We start from the raw sequence: 26,666 nt of genomic DNA, 5'->3' as shown, positions 1-26,666 counted from the left end.
GCCCCAACTGTGCCATTTTATATTTCTATAAGCAACTTATGAGTTCAGTTGCTCTATATCCTAACCATTCTGATTTTAGCGATTTTAACAGATTTGTAGTGGTATCTCATTTTGGCTTAAATTTGCATTTCCCTAATGACTAATAATCTTGGTCATCTTTTCAAATGCCATTTGTGTATTTTCTTCTGTAAAATATCTGTTCAAATCTTTGGTTTTTTATTTATTGGGTTATTTGTTTTCTAATTGAATTTGCAGAGTTTTTAAATTCTGCATGCATGTACTTCATCAGATAGGTGATTTGCAAATATTTTCTCTCAACCTGTGGATTATTTCTTCATTTTCTTAATATCTTTCAAAGAGCAGAAGTTCTTAATTTTGATGGATTCTAGTTTACTAGTATTTCATTTTATAGATTATACTTTTGGAGTTTTTTTGTTTTTTGTTTTTTTTTAAGATTTTATTTATTTATTTGACAGAGATAGAGACAGCCAGCGAGAGAGGGAACACAGGCAGGGGGAGTGGGAGAGGAAGAAGCAGGCTCCCTGAGGAGGAGCCCGATGTGGGGCTCGATCCCAGGATTCTGGGATCACGCCCTGAGCCAAAGGCAGACACTTAATGACTGAGCCACCCAGGTGCCCCTAGATTGTACTTTTGGTGTTACATGTAAGAAATCCTTACCTAACCCAAGGTCACAAGGATTTTGTTTTTTTCTAAGAAGTTTTACCACTTTATATTCTACATTTAGGTCTATAACCCATTTGTACATGGTGTGAGGTAAAGATCAAAGGTTTTTTTTAATGTGAAAGATTAATTGACCATATATATGTGGGATTATTTTTCTAATAAGTATTGAATTCCAGTGGTATAAATCCTTCACTAGTTACTTTCCTTTTTCAATGGGCTATGTAAGTTATTTATTTCTTCTTGAGTGAGCTTGAGTAGTTGTATCTTTCAAGGAATTTATTCATTTCACTGAAGATGTTGAATTTATTAGGATAGGTGGTTTATAATATTACCTAACTATATTTTAAAAAAATATTTATTTTTTTAAGTAATCTCAATTTACGCCCAATGTGGGGCTTGAACTCATGACCCTGAGATCAAGAGGTACATGTTGTTTCAACTGAGCCGGTCAGGCGCCCCTCCCTAACTATTCTTTAATATCTGTAAAATCTATAGATAGGAGTGTGTTATCACACTACTCATTCTGGATATTGGCAATTTGTATCTTTTTTTTCTTCCCTGATCAGTCTGGCTAATGGTTTATCAGTTTTATTGATGTTCTCAAAGAACCAGCTTGTGGTTTCATTTTTTTTTCTTCCATTATTTTTCTGTTTCTGTTCCATTGATTTCTGCTCTCATCTTTATTATTTCCTCTCTTTTGCTTACTTGGAGGTTAATTTGCTTTATTTTTTCTAGTTTCTTGAGATGAATGTAGTTGAGGCCATTTGAGACTTCTTTGCTAATACAGACATTTTAGTGCTATAAATTCCCCCTCTCCGCACTGTTTTAGCTCCTTCCTTTAAATTTTGATATATTGTTTCCATTTTCATTTCAAAATTACTTCTAATTTTTCTTTTTATTTCTTCTTTGACTTGGGACTATGTAGAAATATGTTTTCTAGTTTCCAAATATTTTTGTATTTTCCAGTTATCTTTCTGTTAACTGATCTCTAATTCGACTGTGGTCAGAAAACATACTTTGTAGGACTTGAATCCTTAAAAATTATTCTTATATGTTTTATAGCACAGAATATGGTCTGTCTTGGTAAATGTTACTTGTACACTTGAAAAAATATGTATCTGCTGTTTTGAAATAGGACGTTCTATAAAATTCAAATAGGTTGGGGCACCTGGGTGGCTCAGTCAGTTAAGCATCTGCCTTCCGCTCAGGTCATGATCCTGGGGTCCTGGGATAGAGCCCTGCCTCAGGCTCCCTCTCTCTATCCCTCCCACCCACTTGTGCTCTTTCTCTTGGACTCCCTCCCTCTCTCTCTCTCTCAAATAGATAAATAAAAAATATAACAATTCAATTAGGTGAAGTTGGTTAATGGTGTTCTTCAGCCTCTCTATTCTTCTTTTCTACTTGTTCTATCAATTATTGAAAGAGATGTTGAAATTTCTCACTATAGCTATGCACTTTCTATTTTTCCTTTAAGTTTTTTTTTTGCTGTTCTTTAAAGCTATTTTTATTATTTTTTAATGATTTTATTTATTTAATTATTTGGGGGGGGAGGAGCAGAGGGAGAAGAACAAGCAGACTCCACACTGAGTGCAGAGCTAGATGTGGGGCATGATCCCACCGTCCCGAGATCACAAGGGGTGCCGAAACCAAGTTGGATGCTCCACCGACTGAGCTGCCAGGTGCCCCCAAAGCTATTTATCATAAGTTGCATAAACATTTTAGATTTTTGTGTCTTTTTGATGAATTGATTTTTATTATTATGAATGATCCTCTTTCTCTCTAGTAATATTCTTTGACTTTTTGTCTGATATTAATATAGTTGCTCCAACTTTTTATTCATTAGCATTAGCATGATACATTGTCTTCCATTCTTTTACTTTTAACCTATCTGTTAAAGTTAAACCTATCTAAAAAGTTTTCTTCATATTTAAAGCAGGTATCTTATAGGCAGCATATGGATGGGCCTTGCTTTTTTTTAAATCCAGTCTCACAATCTTTACCTTTTTATTGGCATGTTCAGATCATTTATGGTTAATATGATTATTGATATGATAGAGTTTAAATCTATTATTTTGCTATTTGTTTTCTTGCTGTCTGGACTGTTCATCAATCCTATTTATCTCCTTGCTTGTCTTTTTTTAGATTGAGTAGGTTTTTTTTTTCTGATTCCATTTTGTCTCCTTTGTTGGCTTAATAGTTATAACTCCTTGTGGTATTTTAGTGTTTGTTTTATAGTTTATAGTATACATTTTTAACTTATTATGGTTTATTGTCAGGTAGAATGGTGAGTTTTTCACAAATTAATTTATCCAGCTTTCAGATTAACATGTCATTTCGGGCTCATATTCCTTTAGTGAATATGAATATGAATATGAAGTCGTATCCACCTGATTGAAATCCTAGCCATGCTACTTACTCACTGTAGGATTGCTTACACTTTCTGTGCATTAATCTTCTCATCTATAAAGTGGAGTTAAATTCTTTCGTACTCTTTTGTGAGATAGAAAGCACTTAGAATAGTACCTGACATGCACCACTATAATTGGTAGCTACTTTTATTAAAAATCATGTTAAGGGGCGCCTGGGTGGCTCAGCCGTTAAGAATCTGCCTTTGGCTCAGGGCGTGATCCTGGAGTCCTGGGATCGAGCCCCACGTCAGGCTCCACAGCTGGGAGCCTGCTTCTTCCTCTCCCACTCCCCCTGCTTGTGTTCCCTCTCTCGCAGGCTGTCTCTCTCTGTCAAATAAATAAATAAAATCTTTTAAAAAAATCATGTTGATGAAAATGTCTTATGAATTTTAGTTATCTTGACATCATTCTACTTCTCAACTACCCTACTTAAGATACTTATGACTTTAGATTAGTCACTGGTCTGCTACTTTTCTCCCTTTTCCAGTTTGAATCAATCCTGCCAAGTTAATCTTTCTCCAGTGTAACACCAATCACATCATGTCATTTCTCTGTTCAAACTATTTCTACCTAACTACTCACTTTCTCTAGGATTAAGGACAAATTCTTCATCCTGACAAGCAACATAGCCTATTGTATCTGTCCTTCAACTTTCTTTACTCTTTTTTTTACTTGATATAGTTCAGTCAAACTGCAATTCTCTTTGTTCCTCCAGTATGTTCTATGCGGGTTACTCTTGAACAGCACGGATTTGAACTGCACAAGTCCACTTATATGTGTATTTTTTTACAGTAAAGTACTGTAAATATATTTTCTCTTCCTGATGATTTTTTAAATTTTTTTTCTGTAGCTTTATTGTAAGAATACAGTATGTAACGCATATAACATACAAAATATGTGTAAATTGACTATGTTATTGGTAAGGCATTTGGTCAGTAACAGACTATTTGTGGTTAAGTTTGGGGTAGTTAAGGGTTACATGTGGATTTTCGACAGTACAGGGGTTCAGCACCTCTCACCCCTGCATTTTTCAAGGGTAGTTTCCTGTCTCTGAATTTGCTGTTGCTGCTTTATATACCTAAAAAGTTTTGGGAGCAACTATGTCTGAAAATTACCTTTTGTAGGGTTTACCTGTGTTCACTATCACGGTCTGTTGCATCTTTGAAGGCTCTCATCAAATGCTGTCTATTTCATGAAGCTGTTAATGGTGGTTGTCTCTCCATCCTTTATGTTTCTACAGTTATCCTGTGCTTTTCTTATATCACTGCCCTTACACTACCTTGGATTATACAGGCCCCAAATTCCTTATCTGTATTTTGAAGTCCAAAAGACTCTGAAGGCTGGGAGTGTGGTTTTTTGTTTGTTTGTTTGTTTTTTTAAATGTATTTGGTATCTGTGATGTGCAGAATAATGCACCCTCAAAGATGTCTACGTCCTAATCCCTGGAACTCGTGACTATGTTGCCTTACTTAGCAAAAGGGATTTGCAGAGGTGATTAAATTAAGGATCTTAAAATGGGGAGATTAGCCTGGATTATCGGGACAGGCTCAATATAATCACAGGGGTCCATATGAGGAAAAGAGAGAGGCGAGAGAGTCAGAGAAGGAGATGGGATGGCAGAAGCAGAGGTCAGTGTGATGAGATAACTGGCTCTGAAGATGAAAGAAGGCCAGGAGCCAAGGAACGCTGACAGCCTTTAGAGACCGTTAAAGGCAAAGAACAGATTCTCTCATAGATTTTCTAGAAAGAACCCAGCCCTGCAGACATCTTGGCTTTAGCTCAGGGGGATTGTGGTAATTTTTTATAGCAGCAGCTGGAAACATGCAGCGTTAAAACCTTACCTGATGTGAGGCTATTTGTAGTCTTCATTTATACCACTTAATATAAATGCTCATACATTTTACTGTATAAATAATAAAGTTTGATCATATGGTACTAACCTAGACCTTGCTGAGTGGTTATTTAATATGAGTATATATATTGTATTACCTTTCTAAAATTTTAGAAATTCTAAATTCTGAACACATTAATCCCCAAGGGTTTCAAAAAAACCAGTTTGTAGACCTAGAGTCTTTTACACTAAATAATGTCTCTTTTCGCACTACAAGATTATAAGCTATATGAGGGCAGAAGTTGAGACTTATTCCTCATCTGTTTGTCTCTCAGCTTAATGATTTGCAGGTAATAGTTTGAAAAAATATTATTGAATTGATCCTAAGTTTCTATATACACTAAAAATGTGGAAGACCTGGGAACTGCTCAGAGTATCTCAGATCCTAATAACTAAGGAGATAAGACATATGTTGGCTCATGATGAGGTACCATAACGTAAGTGACATACAGATAGTGTAAGGACTGAAATAATCTGTGGAACTTCCACCAAAGAGGTGACATTTAGCTATAACAGTGACTATCATTTGTATAGCACCTACTGTACTAGGCTCTTAATGTGTATTATTATTATTATTTTAATTGAAGTAGAGTAGACACACCATGTTACGTTAGTTTCAGGTGAACAACATAGCAATTCAGCAACTCTGTATGTTAAGCTCACCACAAATGTAGCTACCATCTGTCACCATACAATGTTATTACAGTGTCACTGACTGTATTCCCTAATCCCATGATTTATTCATCCATAACTGGAAGCCTGTAAATCCCACAAAAATCTTGTGGTAAAACACATGCTCAGAGATGTTAGATAGCTGTCAGTCTTAAAGGTGAGTAGATTAAGTTTGGGTTCATTCGTTGAGGAGAGAATGGCATGAACAAAAATCTGTAAATGAATAGGCACAGAATATATAGAGAGAATTAGATTCTCTAAGAGTGTATCTACATAATACTGTAGTCAATCTGAAATATAGTTATTTGTTGAATAAGATGTTAACTGTTCTCTAGTTGCTGGGATTTGAGATGATTTTTAGTTTTATGTATGTGAATATTTCCCAGATTTCCTTCAGGAAACATATTGATTATGTAACCAGCAGCAGTAAATGTTATTTCACAAAATTAAAGGACAGGTTTGTTGTGTCTGAATATATTTGGAACACTCCTTTCGATGCTACTATTTGATAATTTTTTTAAGTTAGTGACCTACTTAAATTTAGTTCATTATACTAATTTACATGCCATACAGACATGTTATTCCCCTTTAAAATAACTGACCTTAGAAATTCCCTCTTTTCAACTGCCTGAAAACAACCATTATTTAAAAATCTGTTTCAACACAGTTACTGCTTTTATGCCGGAAACATTGTAATCCTGTCTTTGGAACTACACTATGCTGTGTTTGGGAATTAGTATATAAGTTTCATTTCTGTGTGTTTCAGCAACGTGGTATTTAACCTGGTAAATGCTATTACAGTGAAATAGGAAAAGTGGAAAGAAAGCCGAGTGTGAAGTCACAGAGTCACACTAGCAATGATATGGTTATCCCTGTGTTTCTAAGTAGCAAAATGCTTATCCTAGGTACTCCAGGCACATAGGAACTAGGTTTTATTTGTCAATTAATAATTTAGGTGATGGTAACAGGTGCTTATTTTTAGGTAATAAATTTTTATTTCGTGTTGGGTGTTGACCTTGGGACCTTTTCACTTTAATTCCCTGTGGTGGATTTAGTTTTGTCCCTTCCTCTTTCACTATCTGCTTGGAGAATAAACCAATATGGTGCCGTACAGAAAGGAAACATTGCTTATTTTTAAAATACTTATTGAATACTTCTATGTAGCAAGCAGTATGCTAAGTACTGGAACAGTAATGAATGAAACATAGTTTCTACTCTCAGGGAATTTATAGCTTAGTGGGAAAGATATACCAAATAAAGAAGTAAATATATATTTATAAGTTGAAAACATGCTATGAAGAAAATAAATAGGAGACTATAATAGGATAACAAGGGGATCTATTTAAGAGGAATTAGGAAAGGCCTTTCTGAGCCTTGAGAAATGAAAAGGAGCCAGAAATGCTAAGGGGAAACAGTGCATACAAAGGCCGTACAGTGGAAAAGAGTGGTGTGCCAGGAAAGAGTGTGTTATAGGACCACTAGGATCTTATAATCAATTTCCAGACAGCATAGGATGATACAGTGGGAAAAAACATTGAACTAGATAATACCTGATTTCTAATTTTGATTCAGCTGTGTATAAGTAATAGTATTTTGGGCTAGTTACTAGCTTTCTAAACTTCAATTTCCCATCATGTAAAGTAGGAATAGCCTATCTCTCCCCTAAGGACTTTTTGTAATGATTTAATGTAATGATTAAATATATTAAAACATACATGTATATAGCATTTAGCAAAATTCCTGGAACAAAGTAAGAGTTTTATTTCCCTAAAAGACCTTAACATAATACCCAATATGTAGGTCTGTGGTAGATTGTAAAAATGACCAAATAAGCAGCTTGGCTTGGTATATCACCTATTTTTCTCATGAATGTTTCTCTTTTCCCAACCATGCCCCAATATACCCCTTATATCTAATTTTGCATTTCTCCATCCCTATTCCTTTTCCTTTGATAAAATCTTGGCCTAGTCATTTGACATTTGTACCTTGCTCCCTTTATTTCTAGAATTCATGCCCCTTGTGAGTAACCTACAAGAGGAAGTAGAGGGGTGCTAAGTCTTCTAGAATACTGTACTCAGACTTTATCATGCATCCTAATGACCTGGGGGTCTTGTTAAAAAGCAGATTCTGATCAGAAGCTCCAGGGTGGGACTAAAATTCTGTAGTTCTTGCGAGTTCCTAGGTGGTGTTAATGCTACTGATACTGGTTTTAGGACGACACTTTGAATGAGCAATGCTATTAGAAGGTCTAAGCCAGAAGGAAGTAGTTAAAAAAAAATATTGCCTTAAAGGAGACTTAAATGATGATTTAAAAAAAATAAATAAAAAAAAATAAAATAAAATAAAAAAATAAAATAAAAAAAATAAATAAAACCTCCCTTGCTCTTTCCATCATGTGAAGACACAGTAAGAATACAGCCATCTATAGATTAGGAAGGGGGCTCTCATCAGACATCTTGATTTTGGACAGCTTTGATCTCCTTTGATATTGGACTTCACAGCCTCCAGAACTGTGAGAAATAAATTTCTGTTGTTTATAAGCCATCCAGTATATGGTATTCTGTTACAGCAGCTCAGATGGACTAAAACAGTAGTTGAGTAAGAAGAGATGGAGAGGAGACAGACATCTAAATAAAATATCTTCTTGGTTCCTAATATTGCTAGGACCCTCTTACGACTTTTGAAAATGGTAAATATACATAACAAAATTTATCATTTTAACCATTTTGAAAGTGTACAGTTCCTTGACATTATATACATTCACATTTTTTATGACTTAAATAGACTTTATTTTTTAGAACAGTTTTAGGTTCACAGCAAAATTGAGCACAAAGTACAGAGAATTCCCACATTCATCTTCAGGTCACACATGTACCTACTCCCCACTATCAACATCCCCACATCCTGCACCCCAGTGGTACATTTGTTACAATCAATGAACCTATGCTGACATGTTGTTATCACTCAAAGTCCATAATTTACTTTAAGTTTCACTCTTGGTGTTACATATTCTGTAGATTTTGACAAATGTATGATAATGTGTCCACCATTTTAGTATCCTAGAGAATGCCCTAAAAATCCTCTGTGCTGGGCCTATTCACCTCTCCCTTCCTCCCTAACCCCTGACAACCGCTGATTTTTTACTGTCTCCATAGCTTTTCCTTTTTCAAAACATCGTATAGTTGAAATCATACATTATGCAGCCTTTTCAGATTGGCTTCTTTCTCTTAGTAATATGCATTTAGGATACCTCCGTATCTTTTCATGGCTTGTTAGCTCATTTCTTTTTAGCATTAATATTCCATTGTTTGGATATACCAAACACTATTTATCCACTCACCTGTTGAAGGACATTTTGGTTGCTTCCAAGTTTTGCAATTACGAATAAAGCTGCTATAAACATCTATGTGCAGGTTTTTGTGTGAACATAAAGTTTCAACTCATGGGGTGTGATTGCTAGATTATATGGTCAGAGTTTGTTTAGTTTTGTAAGAAACTGCCAAACTGTCACCCAAAGTGGCTGTACCAGTGTGCATCCTCACCAGCAATGGGATTTCCTGTTGTTCCACATTCTTGTCAGCATTTGAATTTTGGATTTTGTCATTGTTTCAGATTTTGGCTGTTCTAATAGTTATGTAGTAGTAGCTCATTTTAATTTGCAGTTCTCTAATGACTTACGATGTTTTGCATCTTTGTATATGTTTATTTGCCATCTATGTATCTTTTTTTTTAGCAAACTGTTTAGGTCTTTTGCCCAGTTTTTAACTAAGTTGTTAGTTTTCTTACTGTTGAGTTTTAAGAGTTCTCTGTGTATTTTGGATAACTGTCCTTTTTCAGTGTTTTGTGAATATTTTCTCCCAGTCTATGGCTTGTCTTCTCATTTTCTTGACAGTGTCTTTCACAGAGCAGAAGTTTTTAATTTTGTACCGTCTAGCTTATTGTTTTTTATGGATCTGGTGTTATATCTAAAAAGTTATTGCCAAATTCCAGGCCTCTAGATTTTCTTCTGTGTTATCTTCTAGGAGTTTTATGGTTTTGCGTTTTACATTTAAGTCTGCAATCCATTTCGAGTTAATTTTTGTGAAGGGTATAAGGTCTGTGTCTAGGGGCACCTGGGTGGCTCAGTCGGTTAAGTGTTTGCCTTTGGGTCAGGTCATGATCCCAGGGTCCTGGGATCAAGCCCCAAATTGGGCTCCCTGCTGAGCCCACTTCTGCCTCATGTCCTGGCTTATGCTCTCTCGCTATCTTTGTCTCTCTCGCTCTCAAATAAATAAAATCTTTAAAAAAAAAAAAAAAAAGGTCTGTGTTTAGATTTTTTTTTCATGTGGATGTTCCATTTAGTGAAAAGACTATCTTTGCTCTATTGTATTGCTTCTACTCCTTTGTTAAAGATCATATATTTATGTGAGTCTATTTCTGGGTTCTTTGTTCCACTGATCTGTTTGTCTGTTCTTTCGTCAGTACCACACTGTCTTGATTACTGTAGCTTTACAGTAAATTTTGAAGTCAGATATATCAGTCCTCTAACTTTGTTCTCTTTCAATATTGCATTGGCTATTCTGGTTTTTTTGCCTTTCTCTGTAACCTTTAAAATCGATTTGTCAATAGCCATTAAATAAGGTGCTAAGATTTTGATTAGGATTGCACTGAAATCTATAGATCAAGTTGGGAAGAACTGACATTTGACAGCATTGAGTCTTCCTATCCATGAGCAGGAAATTTTTCTCCATTTATTTAGTTCTTTGATTTTTTTAAATCAGAACTTTGTAGTTTTCCTCCTACAGATCTTATGTGTATTTTGTTAGAATTATACCTAAGTATTTTGGGGTTTTGAGGGCTAATGTCAGTGTGCTTTTAATTTCAAATTTTAATTGCTTATTTTTGGTATATAGAAAAACAATTTGAGTCTTGTGTATTAACCTTGTATCCTGGGACCTTGCTATAATTGCTTATTAGTTCTAGGAGGTTTTTCTGTTGATTCTTTTGTATTTTTATGTAGACAATCATGTCATCTGTGAATAAAGACAGTTTTATTTCTTCCTTCTCGATCTGTATAATTTTTTTCTTTTTCGGTCTTAATTGCATTAGCTAAGACTTTCAGTATAATGTGATGAGAAGGGATGTCTTTTCCTTTGTTCTGATCTTGGCAGGAAAGCTTCTAGTTTCTCACCATGAAGTATGATGTGAGCTATAGGTTTTATGTAGATGTTCTTTGTCAAGTTGAGCAAGTTACCTTCTGTTCCTAGTTAGCTGAGTTTATCATGAATGGGTACTGGATTTTGTCAAAATTTTTTCTGTATCTACTGATGTGATCATGTGATCTTTCTTCTTTCTTTCTAGCCAATAGATGTGATGGAATACATGACTTGATTTTTGAATATTGAATCAGCCTTTTGTAACTGTAATGAATCCCAATTGGTTGTGGTGTATAGTTTTTTATACATTTTTTAATTCACTTTGCTAATTTTATTGAGGGTTTTTGCATCTGTGTTTATGAGAGATAGTGGTCTGTAGTTTCCTTGAAATGTCATTTTCCTCTTTTTGTTTTAGTGTAATGCTGGCTTCACAAAGTTAAGGAGTATTCCCTGTACTTCTGTCTTTTATTTTATGATTTTTGAAGAAGAAATATGCTGTCTGCCTGGCATATCTTAGTTTATATCTTGCTTGTCTTGAGAATACCGTACAATGAAAAAGCAAAAATGTGATTAGGTCAGAGTGGCCTCTCACAGAAGAGTAATCATGGAAAATCATGGAAAAAATTGGGGAAGTAAAGTAGAACTTATCTCCCTATGTTCTAGGACCTGTCCCTAAAAATAAAGAAGTTTTTTCATATACATCTAATCATTCTTGATGTGTTGACATCACTTTTACTCTTTAAAAACACTTTGAATTAGTTTTCTGAAATACACTCACGTAAGTTCCCAAAAATCACCTCAGATATGTTTATGAGACAGATAGAATTCTGAATTTCATCACTTATTTGTATTCTTTAAAAATTGCCTGACAATAAACTTTGGATTTATTAAGTTAGGTTGGTGGTAACCAAGTCCCCTCACTGCATGTTTTACTTTGGATCCCTTTTCTTTATTTGTTTATGTGTGTAAAAATATTAATCGATGGGGCCCCTGGGTGGCTCAGTTGTTAAACATCTGCCTTCGGCTCAGGACGTGATCCCGGCATTCTGGGATCGAGCCCCGCATCAGGCTCCTCCGCTGGGAGCCTGCTTCTTCCTCTCCCACTCCCCCTGCTTGTGTTCCCTCTCTCACTGACTGTCTCTCTCTGTGTCAAATAAATAAATAGATAAAATCTTTAAAAAATATATTAATTGAGGTCTTCCCCTCTGGGCTAGGTTCTTGCTAAAATGCGTCCTTCCGTTGCGGTTAGGTTAAGGTTGTGCCGTGGTTCTTGCTGTCATATAGCCTGTTCATAGAAGGTAAAGTAACATTGTTCGTCATAGTAAATGAGAAATCTGAAATGCAGACATCTTTGTAATAATGCATTAAAAGCCATTAAATGTAATCTGTATGATGTTGTATTTTATTAGGCATACAAGCAACAGAATCAAAACAAAAAATATGAAAAATATGTTGGGAGGGGAGTAGAATTTAGAAAGAAGGGACTCTTTCTCTGCCTATCAACTCATCTTCCTTGCTATCATTCAACCAGTTTGTAGACTCCCATTTCCCTGAACATTTCTTCAGATACAGGAGAGGTCACAGCTTCTCCTGAAATTTACTTTTGGAAGTCAAAAAAGATCCCTCTCATTTTTCACTTCAGAAGTACTCTTCACTCTTCTCCCACCTCTTCCTCCCCCCCAGGTCCTTAAAACAAACTTATATATATTACCCAAGAAAAAAAAAAAGACATGGCCCCATGCAACCTTATATAAAATGCTCATAGTAACTTTATTTGCAATAACTCTAAACTTAAAATAATCCTAATGTCCATCAACAGATGAATAAACTATGATATATCCATACAATGAAATACTATTCAATAAAATGAATGAATTATTGATACATGGAACAACACTGATGAATCTCAAAATTAGGCTGAATGGAAAGAAGGCAGGCAAAAAAAATACTTTACCCATATGGTATCCAGAGAGAATGAAATCAAAACAAGCTAAAGAGGTTAAGGAAGACAATAGTGGTAACAGACCTGTGCTGTATACATTCACTGCTAGCCCCATGTAGCTAAATTAAAATTAAATGAATAATTTAAAAATCAGTTCTTCAGTCACATTAGCTACACTTCAAGTACTCAAAAGCCACATGTGGCTTGTGGTTGCCACATTTGACAGCACAGCTACAGAAGATTACACCATTACTGCAGAAAGTTCTATTGCACAGCACTAGATGCCCAAGATGGATAAAATGGTAAGAAGACAAGATACGTTAAGTCAGGCACAAGGAAAGAAATAAAAGGAAACTTGTTTGAAAGGTACACAGAGGTAGAAAAAAAGATTCTCTCTGGATACCTAATAATTTGTTTTATCCTACTTTTAAACCTTAGCCATCCATATGTTCATCTTTATTGTTTTTAAGTTTTTGGCATATATCTTTGCTTCCTCATTATCTTTTAAGCTTTTGGGTGGTAAGGTATTTTACTTCTTTTATATCTGTTTTACCACCTATATTTTGATCATCATACATAATCTGAAAGTATTTTTTTTTAAGATTTTATTTATTTATTTGTCAGAGCAAGAGAGAGAGGGCATGCACAAGCAGGGGGAGCAGCAGGCAGAGGGAAAAGCAGGCTCCCTGCTGAGCAAGGAGCCTGAAGCAGGACTCCATCCCAGGATCCTGGGATCATGACCTGAGCCGAAGGCAGGCGCTTAACCGACTGAGCCACCCAGGCATCCCTGAAAGTATTTGTTGAAGAAGGTAGTCATCTGGGAACTGAGGAACTTCAAAATACCACTGAAAATTTTTAGGGTGTTATGAAATTTAGGAGACTGATTTTGCAAGAATACAAGATAGATTTTTAAAATATTAACAGATTAAGATTAGAACAGTAGATTAAAAATCTGGAAACCTAAAATCTAATCATAGCTCTGCTGTTAATTTTTTTAATAACTTAGACAAGTTTCTTAACTTTTTCAGGTCAATTTGCTCATCTACAAAAGTGAAAGATGAATTATTTGGCTTGTAGTATCTTTTCCAGTTTAAGATTCTTAAAAATAGCTGGGTTTTTCTGAATTGAAAACTGTTAACAGTGGGAATTAATGTTGGTACTAGTTTTATTTTGTATTTTAAAAAATGTTCAGGAAGAGAAAGTACACGTTGAAATGCCCAGGTTTGAAATGCCAGAACACTCCTCTGTGTAGTGAAATGCCAAGATAGAAAAATTATGTGAAGATCTCATGAGACTATGAGTGGGCAGGAAAATAGCAAATCAGCTTTTTTGTAGCAAACAGTAAATACAACTAAAGAAAAATAAAACTATATTCAAATGATTATTTATTTCAAGTAATTTGTTGCAAATCCAGGAATGAAATTTAGGAGAAAATGTCAACCTGTTACAATGAAGGAAGCAACTGAGCTGGAAGTCAGAGTAAGATGATTATCTCTCCAATGCCAGTAATTAGCTGTAGGACATTATGCGGTAAAGTTTGAAAGTGTATTTACTTCTGCATGCCATAGCATTATCTCTTGACACCTTTAGGACCATAGCATAAACCAGAGAATGCCCATATTCTTTTCGAAAGACTTAGAAATAATTCCATTATGTTCCATCTCACTGTTTTCTGAGTCAGCTGGCAGAACTACAAGCTGCCTTTGTTTTCTGTTATCTTCTGAACTCACATCTTATACTGCTTTGAACAGTTCTCCATTTGAACCCATTTCTCCATCTTTCCCAGATCCTTACACTGTACTCCAGAGAGCTTCTGCTTCTATGACTTGCAAACTTCCCTGTATATAGTTATTTTCCTCATCTTTTCCAGACTTAAAGCTTCAATCTCCTTGCCTTAACGGATAACTGGCTAGCCCCTAAAATTAGTTTCATCTGTACCCTCTTGTGTTGGGAGTGCTACGTATATTCATACATCCCATATATATAAACTTGGAAAAGACATGGGTCAGTATCTTCTTCGATATCACTTTTCCCACTTTAAAATGAGTCAAAGAGGGGCGCCTGGGTGGCTCAGTTGGTTGAGCGCCAACTCTTGACTTCCACTCAGGTCATGATCTCAGGATTGTGAGATCGAACCCTGTGTGGGGCTCTGTGCTCAGCGCAGTCTGCTTGAGATTCTCTCTCTCCTTCCCCCCTCTCTCCACGTGCCCAGTCTCTCTCTCTAAATAAATAAATGAATAAATAAATCTTTAAAAAATGAATCAAACAGTACTGTCAGTTCTCTTAGCGATTAATGTTGGTGAGAAATTATGATATTAGTAATATTTATTATGCACTTACTGTGTAACAGGGACTCCCCCCCAGCTTTCTTGAGATGTAATTAACATATAACAACATAATTTGATACACATATATTGTGAAATGATTACCAGTAACACACCCATCACTTCATGTAATTACCATTTTTTGTTGTGAGCACATGTAAGATCTACTCTCTTAGCAATTTTTAAGTATATAATACAAGATTGTTAACTATAGTCACCATGCTGTACATTACATTCCCAGAACGTATTTGTCTTATAGCTGGTAGTTTATACCTTTTGACCAATATTTCCCCATTTCTCCCAACCTCCAGCCCCTAGCAAGCACCATTCTGCTCTCAGTTTTCTGAGTTCAGCTTTTTTTTTTTAGTTCAGCTTTTTTAGATTTCACATGTGAGATCATACTGTATTTGTCTTTCTCTGTCTGACTTATTTTACTTAGCATAGTGCCCTCAGGGTTCATCCATGTTGTCATAGGTGGCAGTGTCATTTTTTATGGCTGAATAAAATTTCATTATATATATTTACCACAAATTCTTTATTCATTCATCCCCCGATGGCCACTTTGGTTGTTTCCATGTCTTGGCTATTGTGAATAATGCTGCAGTGAACATAGGGGTGCAGATATTTCTTCAAAATAGTGATTGCATTTTTTGGGATATATACCCAGAAGTGAGATTACTGGATCATAATGGTAATTCTATTTTTAATTTTTTTTTAGCAACTTCCATATTGGTTCTCATAGTGGCTGTGCCAGTTTATAATCCCACCAACAATGCTCAAGGTTTCCCTTTTCTCCTCATCCTCACCAGCACTTGCTATCTCTTGTATTTTGATAATAGCCATTCAAACATGTGTGAGGTGATACCTCATTATGGTTTTGATCTGCATTTCCCTGAAGATTAGTGATGTTGAGCATCTTTGCATGTACCCATTGGCCATTTGTACATTGTCTTTAGAAAAATGTCTATGTATTCATTCCTCTGCCTGGTTTTTTTTTTTTTAAGATTTTATTTATTTATTTGACAGAGATAGAGACAGCCAGCGAGAGAGGGAACACAAGCAGGGGGAGTGGGAGAGGAAGAAGCAGGCTCATAGTGGAGGAGCCTGATGTGGGGCTCGATCCCAGATCGCCGGGATCACGCCCTGAGCCGAAGGCAGACGCTCAACCGCTGTGCCACCCAGGCGCCCCGCTCTGCCTGTTTTTTAATTGGATTGTTAGGAGTTTATGCTACTGAGTTGTGTAAGTTCCTTATATATTTTGGATAGTAACCCCTTATCAGATAGACGGTTTGCAAATATTTTTTCCATTCCATAGGTTATCTCTTCATTTTGTTGATTTTTTTTCTTTTTCTGTGCAGAAATGTTTTAGTTTGCTGTAGTCACACTTGTTTATTTTTGCTTTTGTTGCTTGTGCTCATGGTATCATATTCATAAAATCATTGCCAAGACCGATGTTAAGGAAATTTTTTCCTATGTTTTCTTCTATGAGTTTTATGATTTGGGTTCTTACATTTAAATCTTTAATACATTTTGAGTTAATTTTTGTGAGTTGTGTGAGATAGGGGTCCACTTTCATTCTTTTGCATGTGAATATCCAATTTTCCCAGCACTGTTTATTGAAAGTACTATCTTTTCTCCATTGAGGATTCTTGGCACCCTTATCAAATATTAATTGACCATGTATGCATTGGTTTATTTCTTGTCTCTCACTTCTGTTCTGTTGACCTGTGTGTTTATTTTTATGCCAGTATGATACTGTTTTAATTATTATAGCTTTCTAGTGGTGTTTAAAATCAGTAGGTGTGATGCTTCTCCCTCAAGATTGCTTTGGTTCTTGGGGTCTTTTGTGGCTTCATACAAATTTCAGCATTGCTTTTTCTATTTCTGTGAAGATGCCATTAGAATTTTGATAGGGATTGCATTGAATCTATAGTTTCCATTTATTGGTGTCTTCTTTAGTTTCTCTCATCAGTGTCTTATGGTTTTCATCGTACAGATCTTTCATTTCCTTGGTTAAATTTATTCCTAAGAATTTTACTGTTTTTGATGCTATTGTAAATAGGGTTGTTCCCTTTATTTCTTTCTTAGATGGTTTGTTGTTCCTCTATAGAAATACAACTGATTTTTTTGTATATTAATTTTATATTCTGCAACTTTACTGAAATTGTCAGTTCTAACAGTGTGTTTGGGTAGTCTTTGGGGTTTTCTAGTTATAATAGTCATCTTCATATAGCTACAGTGCTACTTCTTTTTTTCCAATTTAGATGCTCCTTTCCTTTCGTTTCCTGTCCTGTCCTGTCCTTTTCTCTGGCTAGGACTTCCAGTACTACATTGAATAGAAGTGGTAAGAGTGGGCACCCTTGTGTTGTTCCTGATCTTAGAGGAAAGCTTTTAGCTTTTCACTGTTGAATGTTATAATAATTGTGGTCTTGTCATATATGGTCCTGAATACATTGAGGTGTTTCTTTTATAGCCAGTTTTTTTGACAGCTTTATCATGAAAGCATGTTGAATTTTGTCACGTTTTTTTCTGTATCTATTGAGATGTTATTTACCCTTCATTTTGTGAATGTGGTGCTTCATATTTACTGATTTGCATATGTTCAAATCCATGCATCTCAGGGATAAATCCCATTTGACTGTGGTATATGATCCTTTTAAAGTGCTGTTTAATTTGGTTTGCTAGTATTCTGAAAATTTTTGTGTCTGTATTCATTGGGGATTGGCCTGAAGTTTTCTTGTAGTCTCTATCTGGCTTTGGTCAGCGTAATGCTGGTCTCATAAAATAAGTTTGGGAGTATTCTTTACTCTTCAATATTTGAGAAGAGTTTAAGAAGGATTGGCTTTAATTCTTCTTTAAATGTTTGGTAGATATCACCAGTGAAACCATCTGGTCCTGGGCTTTTCTTTGTTGGGAGGTTTTGATTACTGATTTGATCTCCTTACTCATTGGTCTGTTCCGATTTTCTATTTCTTCCTAATAATGTCATAGTTTGTATATTTCCAGGAATTTATCCATTTTTTCTAGGTTATCTAATTTGTTGGTGTGTAATTGTTCATAGTAGCTGCATATGAACCTTTGTATTTCTGGTGTCAATTGTGATGTCTCCTCTTTCAGTTATGATTTTGTTTATTTCAGTCTTCTCTTTTTTTTTTCTTGGTTGGTCTAGCTAAAGGTTTGCCAGTTTTCTTTATCTTTTCAAAAACCAACTCTTAATTTCATTGTTTTTGTCCTATTGTCTTTCTCTATTTCATTTATTTCTGCTCTAAGCTTTATTATTTTCTTCCTTCTCCTAACTTTGGACTTAGCATGTTCTTTCTTAAATTCTTTGAAGTGTAAATTAAGGTTGTTTATTTGAAATAAGAGATCTCATAGAGCTGAAAAAGTGTTAAAATATTCTCATGTGTGATAAAAATGAAAATGGAATAATTTTGTTGGAAGCAATTTGGAAATAAATGTTTAAAAGTCTTAAATTTTTCATACTCCAAGAAAATAACCAGAACTTGTATAAAGAGTTGTATAATGTAACTTTATCAAGTATTATTTATTATAACAAAAATTTGGAAGTAACCAAAATGTCGAGTTTGGAGAATGTCAAATAAATTATGGTATATTTTACAGAGTATAATGTGTTTAGACAGTCCACATGGGGGCGCCTGGGTGGCTCAGTCGTTAAGCGTCTGCCTTCGGCTCAGGGCGTGATCCTGGCGTTGTGGGGTCCAGCCCCACATCAGGCTCCTCCACTGGAAGCCTGCTTCTTCCTCTCCCACTCCCCCTGCTTGTGTTCCCTCTCTCACTGGCTCGCTCTCTCTGTCAAATAAATAAATAAAATCTGTAAAAAAAAAAAAAAGAAAGAAAGTCCACATGTTTGTGAGGATGTGGAAATATAAATTTATACAAAAATTTTGGGAGATTTTCAGAAATTTTGAGGAAAATGCCAACAGTTTGATACCAACAGATGATCTCCTAGCAATTGAATAGATATTCTTGTACAGATTGGATTTGCTAAGATTGAAAGGCGTCAAAGAAGATTCTATCTAACTAGCCTATACTTCGATGGAGCTGTTAACTAATATAAGAAATAAAGAGCTAGGTTTTTGCTGGGGAAAAATAATGAAAAATAATGACTTTAGTTGGGGTTGTTATTTTGAGGTTTTATTCATGGTGATATCCAGAAAGAGATAAATAGTATTTGGAAATATGTATGTGGAGATAAACGAAGAAAACATGAAAGAAAGATAGTGGGGAGGGAGTAAAATTTTCCATATTTTGGCATAAATCAGGTATAGAAGGAGTCTGTTGGGCTTCTTATCATCTATGATACACAACTGATGACTTTCCTACTTTTTAAAAATATGTGTTGCTCTGTTTTGGTTTGTGAAATAATCATTTTGTTTCTCCTCTTATGTGAAATTTTGTTCAGTCCCTGAATAGTGAATTGTTAGAATGGTTTTTTAAAGTGCATGTTGTATAAATACATCTTAATATGAAAGAAGCAATAGAGTTTGATAAAACGCATGTACACAAATAGCTTCTGTTCCTAACCCTACTTCTTTTTTTTTTTTTTTAAAGATTTTATTTATTTATTTGACAGAGATACAGACAGCCAGCGAGAGAGGGAACACAAGCAGGGGGAGTGGGAGAGGAAGAAGCAGGCTCCCAGCGGAGGAGCCTGATGTGGGGCCCGATCCCGTAACGCCGGGATCACGCCCTGAGCCGAAGGCAGACGCCTAACCGCTGTGCCACCCAGGCGCCCCTCCTAACCCTACTTCTTGAACAACTCATTGCACCTCCTCGAGTGATGTCTTTGGCTTGGCCTAGAATGATTCTCAGCCTGGACATATATTTTGATGTTTGTGTTTTCTATGTGAATTTTAAAATTTTTAAAATTCTTTATTTAAAATTTTTTGAGTGTAGTTGACACAATGCTACATTAGTTTCAGGTGTACAACATAGTGATTCAGTATCTCGTACATTATGCTAACCTCACCACAAGTGTAGTTACCACCTGTCAATATACAAGGCTATTAAAATATCATTGACTGTATTCCCTATGCTGTGCCTTTTATTCTCATGACTTATTCATTCCATAACTGGAAGCTTGTATCTCCCACTCCTCTTCACCCATTTTATCCCCCATTCCTCTCCCCTTAGGCAATCTTCAGTTCTCTGTATTTATAGGTCTGATTCTGCTTTTTGTTTGTTTATTCATTTGTTTTGTTTTAAAAATTCTTAACTTTGAAAGGACTTAATGAAAGTATATTATGAGTCATTTAGATGTCTACCTTATAATGAGTCCTGGGAAGTAATTTTAGTATCTCTGTTTATGATTATGTTTGGCATAACTTTGGTGGCAGATAGTGCAACTTTGTTTCAGTCTAATGGTGATATTACAGGGACACACTTGCACCTAAATGTTGTGTTTGGACATAGTAAAGCCAATAGTGTCAGTTCGGTAACAAATGAATAAAATTTCACAGTAGTTCAAATAAAGGAAAGCTGTTGTATAGCAGGATAGGCATGAACAAAATAAAGCAGATTTTTGCAGCAGTCAGTACAAGATTCATATAGCAAGCAATGATTGATTTAAAGCAAAGTGACCTTGGTCATATTTAATACTGTTAGTTTGAATTTTATTGGCTTTGTATTTTTGTATTTAATTTTAAATCTGTTTTGGCTTTAGGGGTGCCTGGGTGGCTCAGGTGGTTGAGCGGCCAGCTCTGGATTTCTGCTCAGGTCAGGATCTCAGGGTCCTGGGATTGAGTCCTGCATCTGGTTCTGCGCTCAGCAGGTACTCTGCTTGAGGATTCTCTCTCCCTTTTCCATCTGCCACCCCACCCCCGGCTCGTGTTCTCTCTCTCTCTCAAATAAATAAATAAATCTTTAAAAAATATATAAACTAAAAAATTTCAAAAATAAATCTATTTTGGCTTTATAGTTATATAAAGATTTATAAGGATAAACATTTTACATCTGATCTTGTATTTGTATACTGCTAAGTAACATTATATTCAAAATAATTTAAGGGATCTGGGTATTTTTTTCTCCTTCAAAAAGCACTAATACGTTATTAAATTTTTAGTGTGCAGACATCACAAGTTTTCCTATACTGTATGCCATTTCATTGTTAGCCTTAAGACACTTGAGGTATTTTTAAATCCTCATTTGAGTGGTAAATTTCAACAAAAGAGAAAGAAATGGAATTTGCCCCATAATGAATATACAGTTTCACAGAATAGTGTGGCTGTTGCCATTGTCAGTGATCACCATCCATTTTGGTTTTTAAGACACATGAAAAGAAAGGTACAGTTAAACATTGGAGAAATTGAATTTTTCATAATCCAGATACACATTTTTGCCATGCTGTCCCCTACAGAAAGAAGATGACTGGACACTTCATTTGGATAGAGACATTGGAAGGTGAAATGCTAAGATATTATGTTCACTCTGGTCCTCGCCTAGAAGTCAAGTAAACTCAAGTTATAGGGAGGGTACAGAGGATGGGACAATGTAGGGGAACGAAGGAGTTAGGTGGAACAAGATTTCTCCTGTGGGGCTAAAATAGGTAAAGTAGGCACATGTCATATAGGAGAATAATGAAGTATAAGGAAAAAGTAAAAATAAAGGGAAAAAAGAAAGCCACTAAATACTCTTTCATCTTCTTGATTAGTTTGGCTTTAAAAGCTGTCATTCTTCCACGGTGTTCTACTCTAAGTATCATTAAGTTACTCTCTCTGTGATCTCAGTTACCTGGTATCACAGGTACTTATTACTACTATTGGTCATAAATCTCTTTCTAATCCCATAGATTTCATGGATAGGAATAATATATTGATATAATAGATCTGCTTCAGGAATAACTTTTAGTTTTTGGCTGACCACAGAAAGTTTCTTATGCCAGGAATTTGGACCTCACCCGTATATCTAATCCATTGTCAGTCTTATTGATTCTACCTTCAGTATATATCTTGAATGGACATGCTTCTATATACCATCACCTTGTTCAAATGACTACCATCGCAGTCACCTGAACGATCTCCGTCATCTTCTAATTAAATCTTCTAATTTAGTCCACCTGCATTTATTCTGCCATTGCCCCCCGACCCCACCAAGTCTGCACAGAGCAATTAGAATGAATGGCCATTTCTGATCTTGGTACTCTTTTGCTTAAAATTCTTGAATACTTCCCCATTAGAATCAAATTGAAAATCTTCCACATGAACTTCAAGGTCCTACTTGACTTGACCCCTGATGACTCTTAGTGTCTGCTCACTATACTCCTATCTATCGGACTGCTATCATACCATGTGGGTGAATCAAGCCCCTTTCCCGTTCAGGGCCTTTGCACATGATACACCTTCTAAGTTAGAATGAAAACACACACACACACACACACACACACACACGCTCCAACTCTCCCAACCCAGCTAGGTAACACCTACTAATCCTGTTGGTCTCAAATTAAATATTATTTCCTTAAGGAAATCGATCTATTTATAGTGCCTAGTACTTTACTTCATCACACTTAGCATAAATATAATTAAATATTTGATTCTAGCTAATCCATGGAGATTGGTTTGGCTCACCCCTTTAACACTTAGCACAGTGCTTGAGTCTTTGGTGTTCAATAAATGAATGACTAGATGACTGGATGGATATCAGTGTATCCGTAGTGTAATTTTTCATATAAAATATAACCTATTTGATAGGTAATTATTGTTTTTAGAAGTATTACTTTTTAATAGTATAAAAAATACTTGATCTTGTTTTTCATATAGTTTAATCTGCATTTGTGGTTTACATACCTCAAATTTCAAATTAACACCTTTAAACCACTGAAAATAACTTTGGAGCAATATTAAATTTGTATAATGATTTGTCAAGTAAGTTTCCGTGGTGGTTGTATTAATTTAAAAGACATACATATTTTCTTTGAAAATGACTTGGAATCACATAATTACTACCATCTAGTGAATCTTATTACTAATTTGTCCTTAATGTCAATTCTACTCAATAGGTGTTTAATACTATTTATTATTTGATTAGCCTCCAGTTTTCTTCTTGAGTCTAACAGTGATGTCCATAATGAATTGCAGAGTGTGTAGCTTATTTCTTCATTTCTTTTCAACCTTCATCTATCGAAATTTAATACAATTGTTATTGTGACTCGAGATGAAAGATATAATTACCTATTTGTTTTTGGTAAAGATAGCACTGTTTTTAGGGCAAATTCTTTAATAGGGCCAGAGCATCTCAAAGCAATCAAATAAATAGAGGTGTTCAGCATGATTAATAGTTCTTTAATCCTATGAGTGCCTAATTTGGATTTGCCATATCTTTGTGTGTAGAATTTTAGAGATTTATGATTAATGAGTAATTTTGAAATTTACCTTAAAACAAACGGGAGATTTGTTATTTTTATATATTCCTACTGCTGTTTTATGCAAATTTATGTTGTTTCACTGGTAAGTTCAGTTACTTTCTATTTCAGTTTATTTATAATATTAAGACAGTTTGGGCTACATACATTATAGATTTTGGGGGAAGGTAAGTTATAAAAATTCTGTTCTTGATACATTTTAAACATCTTTTTATATATTTTAAATTATATCACTTTATTTAAAGACCTATGGTTTTACATAATTGAAATAAGTATTTTTAATTAGATTTGATCTATTTGTTAACATGAACACTTACTTCATGCATTCTTATTTCAAAAATGTTTTATATTTTATTCCCTTGTGTCTGTCAGATTTATAAAGTATTTCATCATTTGCATAGAAGTTTTTTGGGAAAACTATTTCTGCAAAGAACATATCTCCATGTAAACGTTCTTGTGCTCAAATTATTTAATTGTTCTGTTATACATAATTAAGTATTAGCTTCTAATCTTAGGGAAGTAGGACATTTCTTAGAAATCACTGGCTCCCTTAAAAATTCTTAAAGTATTTAAAATACTGAAATTTGTTTTTATTCGAATAGTTATTTTATTTTAACCTGTTCTCTTAAGTTACAGTATAATCCTTTAGTCTGAATAGTGTTAGGAAAATTGAAAATTTTATTTCTATAATTTAACATAAAATTTTCCTTATTTAATATTTGTGTCATTTTTTAAATACAGAAACACCCTTAATTTATCATAGATTAGTTGTTTCATTGATGTATGAGTGTAAGGAATTAATCACTTGTCATCAATGACATAATAGAATACTCTTAATTCTTACATTCTTTATGTAACCCATAAGGCAATTATTAACTATAATTAACTTATGGCGATTTTTTTAAAGGAACTATTTATTTGTCTTGCAGTTGTTACTAAAGGAATCCTTTAAACATTTTAAATAAATTTTACAGACCATTTTTGAATTCTGAAAATGAGAATTTAGATAACTTATTTTTCTGATTTCTAAAGCCATAAAATTACTGTGATATTTGATCTTGCATTATTTTTAACACTTTATATATTGCTTTATACTTTTAGATAGATATATAGTCTCAATTTGGATCAACAAAAGCATTCTAAAATAACTTAGAGAACATATTGATATTAATAATAGCCACCAAAATATAATTTTAATATAGAATTCTATTAAACATGTTGCTATGGTTAGATTTTAGTAGTTTCATTTTCCTTACTCTTCTTCTAAGAAGGTTTTTATTTTTTTTTATTTTTTAATTTTTTAAAAGATTTTATTTATTTATTTGACAGAGATAGAGACAGCCAGCGAGAGAGGGAACACAAGCAGGGGGAGTGGGAGAGGAAGAAGCAGGCTCATAGCGGAGGAGCCTGATGTGGGGCTCGATCCCGGAACGCCGGGATCACGCCCTGAGCCGAAGGCAGGCGCTTAACCGCTGTGCCACCCAGGCGCCCCTAAGAAGGTTTTTAATATACTAGCTTAATAAACATGATTCCTGGGCTTAGTCGGTTAAGCATTTGACTCTTGATTTTGGCTCAGATCATGATCTCAGGGTCCTGAGATTGAGCCTGGCATCGTGCTCTGCGCTCAGGGCAGAGTGTGCTTCTCCCTTTCCCTCTGCTCCTTCCCCTGCTCACATTCTCTCTCTGTCTCTCAAATAAATAGACGAATGGAATCTTTTAAAAAATAAATGAGTAAACATGATGCCTTTAGCAGTATCGTAGCTAATTTTGTTTTTTATTTTAACATTCATATTAGGATTTAAAATTAAACCCATAAGAAATGTTCTTTGAATTAAGAAATAAATTTATTGAAATTTTAGCTGAATTATTTTAAGAAATAATTTAAAAATCTTTAGGGTATGTAGACTTTAGTTTGCATTCTCTCAATCTCTTGATGTTTGCTTCAGTAATTGAGAGTTTAATTGCTAAGAACCCAGGAAAATAGATGAAGAAGCCTAAGAATTGTTTTAGCAAACAATTACTTTTATAACCACTTGGGTTATATAATAGTTGGCAAATTGTTGTTTGCTATATTTGGTTATGACCTAAGAAAATAGATTAACAGTTTTCATAATTAGTTTTTTATGTTTTAGCACAATATACTTTAGCTTTTTTATTAAATAAAAAGTTTTCACCCTTAAATAGGCAAATTAGTCAAAGGTGGATCAAAAGATGTTCAAATATGTTATTGGCTCATTCTGTGCAGTATTTTTTTTATTGTTTTTAAAGAGAAAATGTATCATTTGCTGTATTTAAAAAAATACTGAAATAAATTTGATTTTAGTTTTGCTTGCTAATTAAATTATACCTTTTAGCATTTCGGATTTTTTTCACCCTTTCCCAGTATGACAAAGGATCCTACATTAGTGTTGTAAACTCTCTAAAACAGAAATTAGGCACTTTTCTCAGGATTTAGGAGATGAAGTTGTTAAGCTTTATTTTACTTGTGCCACCAAGATTTTGATAGTTGAGTTAAATAAGTGACCATTAAAATCACCAAGGAATAAGAGAAAAAATAAAAAAGAATCTAATACTGAAACTGAAGTAATGGATGAGGAAGAGAGTTTTTCTCTACAAAATGCTTTTAATTTTACCTAACAGCACTATTCTAATCACAACAAAAGCTGTCCATCCTTTTTTGAGATTAGGGTAATATTTTGAAACAACTTTCTTCATAACTATTATTTATCACTGGGTGAGTACAGGCAGTCCTTACTTTGCATGGTAGTGTGGGACCAAAAAAATGAGCATACAAAATAAAACCACACATAACGATCTTAATCAGTGGGAAAAATTACAGTTGTTCTGTGATCTTTAAGAAATTTTGTCAAGATGTTAAAAAACTCTCTTATGTTGGTTATAAATGTATATGGAGAAATGAAAAAAATAGTAAAACAATATTAATTTAATACAAATACTATAAAACATTAAAAACAATTAGAATTGAAGTGTTTAATTTCTTTGTAAAAAAATTATGAAGAGTAGCTTGAACAGTGCTTTGCCATCTCCTTGTATAAATTAGAATAGTAGATCTAGCCAGAGTGAGCATCTTTTCTGTGCCTTGCAAATTGTCCACTTGGATCAGCTTCCCACGTTTTATTTTTGCATTTTTAATGTCGGGTAATATCTCCAAGAGTTTCTTTAATGTGAAGTTTTTTGCTTGCATCACCTCCTCAGGGACATCTTCTTTT

At 34.6% G+C, this 26,666-nt stretch overlaps 1 protein-coding gene across 5 annotated transcripts in view; it reads left to right on the top strand.

The window, feature by feature from the left end:
• The window catches only part of WASF1 (WASP family member 1), a 67,227-nt gene that overhangs the window by 18,172 nt on the left and 22,389 nt on the right, over positions 1 to 26,666 (top strand). Inside the window, exon 1 of one of the 5 annotated variants that reach the window (XM_087865379.1) lies at positions 18,900 to 20,847. The exons of the other annotated variants lie outside the window; for them this stretch is intronic. The gene's annotated coding sequence lies outside the window, so the exon portion shown is untranslated. Of the gene's footprint in view, positions 1 to 18,899; positions 20,848 to 26,666 lie in introns of those variants that run through there. 5 annotated transcript variants of the gene reach the window in all.

The sequence above is a fragment of the Ursus americanus genome, chromosome 11, assembly GCF_024610735.1.
Source record: "Ursus americanus isolate L20-20 chromosome 11, mUrsAme1.1.p, whole genome shotgun sequence".
In the NCBI taxonomy this organism is placed as follows: domain Eukaryota; kingdom Metazoa; phylum Chordata; class Mammalia; order Carnivora; family Ursidae; genus Ursus; species Ursus americanus.
The sequence above is the reverse complement of the archived record's forward strand: the minus strand, read 5'-3'. Positions and strand labels throughout refer to the sequence as shown.